At 40.5% G+C, this 6,729-nt stretch overlaps 1 long non-coding RNA gene across 1 annotated transcript in view; it reads left to right on the forward strand.

Annotated features, from left to right (window-relative positions):
* Nucleotides 1-49: 49 nt before the first annotated feature.
* Nucleotides 50-6,729, forward strand: part of LOC104991356 — a 30,558-nt gene continuing 23,878 nt past the window's right edge. The window contains exons 1-2 of the long non-coding RNA XR_825602.1: nt 50-342; nt 3,346-3,481. This is a non-coding gene — a long non-coding RNA (uncharacterized LOC104991356). The remainder of the gene's footprint in view (nt 343-3,345; nt 3,482-6,729) is intronic.

A 6,729-nucleotide genomic window follows, 5' to 3' on the forward strand; every position in this document is an offset into this window, starting at 1 on the left:
AGGCAAGAGTACTGGAGTGGGTTGCCATTGCCTTCCCCAAGGGATCTTCCCAACCCAGGGATCGAACCCGGGTCTCCCGCATCGTAGACAAACGCTTTACTGTCTGAGCCGCCAGGGAAGTTTTCTAGACCCCTCAATACCGGCTTCCATACGTAGCGGGCTTTGTGAGAAAGAACTGAAAAAATAGGTGTGGACGTGAGTCAGTGCTGTTTACTTCTTGACCGCTTCCTGTGGGCCTGGTATTATTAACCGCTAAACACGGAAACACTTCTTTTCAGTAAATGCTTGGAGATTGCGTGCTGTGCGGCAATCAACACTGCAAGGCGCCTGCAATGCTGCGAGGTGAGAACACTCACCCCTTGGTGAGGAAAACTGTCAGGGCCCGCCCTTCTGAAGCTTATTTGCAGATGAGCGGGTGGTTGGCATATGAAAGACGAAGTGTGTTAGTCACTCAGTCGTGTCCGGACTCTTTGCGACCCTGTGGACTGTAGCCCACAAGGCTCTTCTGCCCATGGAATTCTCCAGGCAAGAATACTGGAGTGGGTCGCCATGCCCTTCTCCATATGAAAGAGGAAACGGCAACAGATTCTAAATAATTAACCCCCAAAACACATAATTTTAATTATGGCGTTGAGGATTTATAGCAGGGAGATTCCTATGGGAAGGAGGTGGAGATGGGGAAGAGACCTGAAAGGTGAGGCAGCATCAGCCAGATTCTGCTAGTATTGCACGCCTAGGGATGAGTAACTGTGAGGATTGACGCTGGAAGGATTTGCAAAGCACCAACAGTGGGCTTTACTCCTGTTTTCTCTTCCTCTTTTATGTCTTTCCCCTCTCCATGGTAAAAGGCGATGAAGCGGGCAGCTGATTTTGGCCCTGATCGGTTTTTACTTATACTAAAGCACCACGCAGTTTCTGTCTCCTGTTGGATCAAAACAAGATGTTTTTGAAAAGCCAAATAAAACAGTATCCTATCTCTGTGGTTTCTCATTGCCTTCAAATGCCATCAGTCAACGTGCCCACCTAGTTCTCAGTTAACCCTATTCAGTTCCAGCTTTTGCTCTGCTGCATCTTCCACTGTTTTCTTCAGTTGATGTTGGCTTCCTTTGGAGTCGAGTCTTCATCTCAAATTTTTCTAATCTAAAAGCTGTTCAAAGCATTACACATTATGAAGCAGTTGTGTTCTTATTGGGACACTGATTCCTGGTATCTGAAATATTTAACTCTAGAAAATGTTTATCCTTTAACCACTGTTTGCTAGCACAATAGAACAATACTATTTTATATAGTTGCAATTATTGATATAAGCACACTTTATGTGTAAGAATTCTATCCAAGTCCAACATATAAATTGTTTACTGTGCCTGGATTCCTTTTTTCCCCACTCCGGAACTTTTCACCTCGGAGTCCTCCACCCCAGAGGCCAGCCAAGAGTTCCAGAACCATTTGAGACTTCCAGGATGGAGGCTGGCTCACCTCATCCCACCATCTACTTTCCTGCCTGACTGGATGTTGTGTATATATCTTATTCTTTAATTTCCTTTGTTTATTGCAGCTCACAGTACCATAATTCTACTTTAGGCATCTTCTCTATGGTCATAAGTTTTATTTGTGAACTAAAAGAGATCTGACTGTAAGATAGCATAGTCACAATACTGTAGGATGTTAATACTAGGTGGTGTCAGCTAGCGTAGCCAACTGTTCCTCCTCTCTGCTTCCACAGTATCCAGTGAATATGTCCAAGACCGGATTATCACATTATGACTAGTTTTTTGCATTATTCTCCACTCACTAATTAAACTTCCCTACTGACAGACTGAGTCTTTCTTTGGTAGAAACCAAAATTTGTATTTTTCTTACTGTTCAAGTAATATAATGACCAATAGAAAAAATTAGAAATTCCAGGTAAGCAAAGCAAAACAAAGCAGAAGGAAATAAAATTCACCCATGATTTCATCATTCAGGGCCGACAGTTTTATGCATTATGTAAATACACTGCACACACATACAGAGACAATCACACTTTTTCTTAATAAAAATGGAATCACACAAGTTTAGCCCTTTGTAATCTTCTTTTTTGCTTAACAATATGTGATAACTTTTTTCTCTTGATTCACTTTTTCAAGAGTTTTTTTCAGCCTCAGAGTTATTGATAGTTGGGCCAGATAATTCTTTGGGGAGAGAAGGGAAGGCAGGGCTTCTCTATTTTAAGGTGTTGAGCAGCATCACTTTTACCCACTAGATATTCCTCACTTTGGCGTGACTAGCAAAAATGTCTCCAGACATCGCCAAATATCCCTGCTGTTGCTAAGTCGCTTCAGTCGTGTCGGACTTTGTGCGACCCCACAGACGGCAGCCCACCAGGCTCCGCCATCTCTGGGATCTTCCAGGCAAGAACACTGGAGTGGGTTGCCATTTCCTTCTCCAATGCATGAAAGTGAAAAGTGAAAGGGAAGTCACTCAGTCGTGTCCGACTCCTAGCGACCCCATGGACTGCAGCTACCAGGCTCCTCCGTATCCCTAGGGGGACAAAATCAGTTAATTTATATAATCATATGTTATAGCATATAATGTTAATCATTTTTCATGACACCTGTCTACCAACTATTAGAAATCAATAGTAAATGCTTTTCAATTTTTTTTGTTGTTGTTGTCTGCACCTTATGGCTTTCGGGGATCTTAGTTCCCTGCCCAGGGATTGAACCCAGGCTCCGGCAGTGAAAGCCCTGAGTCCTAACCACTGGACCACCAGGAAATTCCTGTAAATGCTTTTCTTTTGCTTTTCACAGTTTGCTTTAGAAATAGTTAGCATCAAATGAATTCTAGAAATTTTTAAAACATTAGATGTTTTATTAAATTCTTTATTAAACTGCAGTAATGCCACCAGACTCATGAATTTTTTCTCATCTTAAAATGTGCCTTCTTTTTAACTCTCAAGTTTGCTATTAATCAAAATTTAAAAGGTGACTTTGAATGACTAAAGCCGAAGTTATCTCAAAGCAAAGCTATCGTAGCATTGTGAGAAAAGCATTAGAACTTCATAGCCTTTGAGAGGAGTGAATTGCCAAATGAGTGATCTTGATAAAGGTTTCATGCACAGATATAATGCATTTGATGATTATTGTCATTGTAACCTCTTCTAGATTTTTCCTTTTCAAAAGATTTTTAAAAGCATTCTTAAACTAAAAATTTATTAACATCTCTCAAAGGCTATTTTAAAAATTCAAGGGAAGTTTTGGAATCTGTTACATAGTTTAAAAGTTTGTTATTGTTAAGGATATATAGAACATGCACATTGCATAAAATATAAACATGCAGTTTAATGACATCGTGTAATCAATTCAGGTAAAGCGGCAGATCACTGGCGAAACTCAAAGAGCACCCTACTTCCAGGCCCATTCCCAACCAGCTCTTCTTAAGTGTAGTCCACTCCTGGCATCTGTGGGAGCGTCACGGGGTTACTTCTTGTCACTCTTACTCTGTAAGTATCAATCTGTTTGCATTAGTTTAGCTCTGCTTGTTTTTGAAGTTACATAAATGGAATCACACAGTAATCCTTCAGAGTGTAGTCTTTTTAGAACGGCGTTATGTTCATGAGATATCTCTGTGTCATTGCTTACACTATAATGTATTTATTTGCATTGTTGCATTGTTTTACATGCTATAAATTTATCATTACCCTTGACAGACATTTAATTGTTTCTGGGTTTTGGCCGATGAGCATTCTTATACATGTCTGCTGGAACGTGTATGTCCACATTCCTAATGAGTATATATCTAGAAATTGAATGGCTGCTTCATGGAGAACACATTCTTCAACCTAATGGCGTAACAAGTTGTCTTCCAGAGTGGTTCTATCAGTTTGTACCCCCACCGGCAGTGTATGAGACTTCCCAATTCTTTATCCTCACTGACACTTGGGGTTTTTTAGTCTTTCTAATATTTAGCCATTCCAGTGGGTTTGTAGCAGTATTAATTTCTTTTTTTCTTTTGACTTGAAGACTGTCACACTGCTTGAAGTAAGTCAGACAAAGCCAAATATCACAAATATCATTTACATCTGGATTCTTTGAAAAATGATACAAATAAACTTATTTATAAAACAGACACAGTAAATAAACTTATGGTTAGAAAAACAGAAAGGTGAGGGAGGGATAAATTAGGAGCTTGAGATTAACAGATACACACTGCTATATACAAAATGGATTAACAGCAAGGACCTACCATGCAGCACAGTGAACTCTATCCTGTCTCCTAACAACCCGCTGCCGCCTCCCTGGAGCGGCTTTAATTCCTGAGCCGCAGTGAGGTAGAGCACCATTCCACACGTTCGTGAGAAACGTGATCTTTAACAATGTCTGCTCAAGCTTCTGGCCTGCTCGTCCATTGTTTTCCTTTGGTCTTCTTTTTAATATTTTATAGAAGTATTTTCTCCATCTTATTTATGTTTCACTCTGTGACTTGCTTCTGTACTTTTTAATGCTTAATATTTTAAAATAGTTTGTATTAGGAATATATCTTATATATAGCATTTAATTCGATTTTGTTTTACAATCCTTTTGAGAGTCATTTTGTTTTCATAGGTAAATTTATTGATATGATAGATATCCCTTCTGTTTTCTAGCTTTTATTTTTTTTACTAAATATGCACCATATATTTTTATATTTGTATTTTGTATTTTGTACATGTGTTTCTCCTGAATATGTGAAAAAAATTAGTACTCTCAGTTGCTTTAAGCTCAAAGTTACCATAACTTTATATAACATACTTTATTCTCTATTTCTTTAAAAAAAAAGATATTAGTATACATAATTAAAAAATTTATATATATATATTTATATCACCACCATGAATAGTATCCAGTTTCTGCTTCCTACCCTCTAAAACCTAATTTCAATTAACTGCATTATTTTTCTATTTTTTCTAATGTTTGCTTTTATATCTTGAAATGTGGTTGTACAATGATGACTTGATCTGTCAGCTTTAAAACATACCTTTACAACTTCATCTGTAACACAGCAAATCAACAGCTTACACACATCCCATCTTTACACCTGCTTCTCCTTTCCTCTTTTTTAATTATATTATGTCTACATTGTCACAATTCATAAACTTTACATTATATTCCATAACCATAATTTTCATGGTTGTTTTCATCTTAAATGGATTCACTGCTTTCCTCCAGCACTGTTGGAAATATTACTAGCTCCACAGTGTTGTTAAGAAGATCAAGTGAAAATACTGAGTTAACATCCATTAAACTTAACTGAGGGTTTGCATGCCCTGTGCCAAGTGCCTGAAAATATAGAGGGCAACACTGTTTCCTCTGCCTTTAGGGCACTCCATGTCTATGGAATACACAAACCATTTCAATGCAGTGTGATGAGAGCTATGTCAGACATGAGACTATGTGCTCCAGACCTGGGGATGGGGCAGAGAGAGGATTCCTGGAAGAGTGGTAACTGGGTTGCATCATGGAGGATGAATACGATAGGGCCTCCTCAGGACAGGGAGAAAAGCATTCCTGGCTTGCTGCTGCTGCTGCTGCTAAGTTGCTTCAGTCGTGTCTGACTCTGTGCGACCCTGCAGACGGCAGCCCATGAGGCTCCCCCGTCCCTGGGATTCTCCAAGCAAGAACACTGGAGTGGGTTGCCATTTCCTTCTCCAATGCAGGAAAGTGAAAAGTGAAAGTGAAGTGGCTCAGTCGTGTCTGACTCTAAGCGACCCCATAGACTGCAGCCCACCAAGCTCCTCCGTCCATGGGATTTTCTAGGCAAGAGTACTGGAGTGGGGTGCCATTGCTTTCTCCGATTCCTGGCCTAGGAAACAGCAAAGGCAGAGGCCTGAGAGAGAATCCAAGGTCAGGGATTTGTAGGAACTCTGAATGTCCGAATGTGAGCTCAGCGATTAGGTGGGGACAGGAGAAGGGATGGGGCTGCAGAGATAAGCAGAGGGAGTGCCGAGGCCTGCGTGGGGTCACTATGGCGTCTTAAGACGTGACCAGATCTGCCTTTCTGAGGAACACAGGCAGCAGGGAAGGAGGTAATTCGATAAGACTGGGCCAGAAGAAGGAGATTAGTTGGAAAGTCATCTTGGTCATAACCAGGTGATTCTTGGTGAGACTGATTTCGAGGTTTTAAATGTTTCATGAGACTGAAAATAAACTAGAATAAGGTTGGTGCAGCCAAACAGCTTCGCTGGGTTGCTGACAGCCCATGAGAGATTATTTTAAGAGTGAGTTATCCAGGGTCTGACAAATGGACTGAAATTGGCAGGATTCTGATAGTATTATTTGGGGACTGGGTCATATCCTTCCATGTAAGGGGTGTGGTGAAGTTTTGTCTACAAGGAATTTAAATTCAAATGGGGGGAAAACTACCCTTTTTCTGGTAGCAGAGTCAGTTCGGAATGGACTGACTGAATTGAATTGAATTGAAAGCAATTCTGGCCCTGCTGCTGCTGCTAAGTCACTTCAGTCGTGTCTGACTCAGTGCGACCCCTGAGCAAGTTGTAGCTACCTCATTGTATATCCTTTTTTAAAATCCCTAAGTATGCATAAAAATTTGTTAAAACTGACAGTCTGGACTCTACACCATGGGGGGACTCAGGAAATGTTCTTCCTGTGCCGCAGAAAGAGACCCAAAGGGGTTTGCAGTATACCTCCTCCTTGAGACCAGTCTGCAGTAAGCCATGCCCAGCCAAGTCATCAGTGTGATCTTAAGGAAGAC

This window comes from Bison bison, unplaced genomic scaffold, assembly GCF_000754665.1.
Source record: "Bison bison bison isolate TAMUID 2011002044 unplaced genomic scaffold, Bison_UMD1.0 scf7180017864189, whole genome shotgun sequence".
NCBI classification, from domain to species: domain Eukaryota; kingdom Metazoa; phylum Chordata; class Mammalia; order Artiodactyla; family Bovidae; genus Bison; species Bison bison.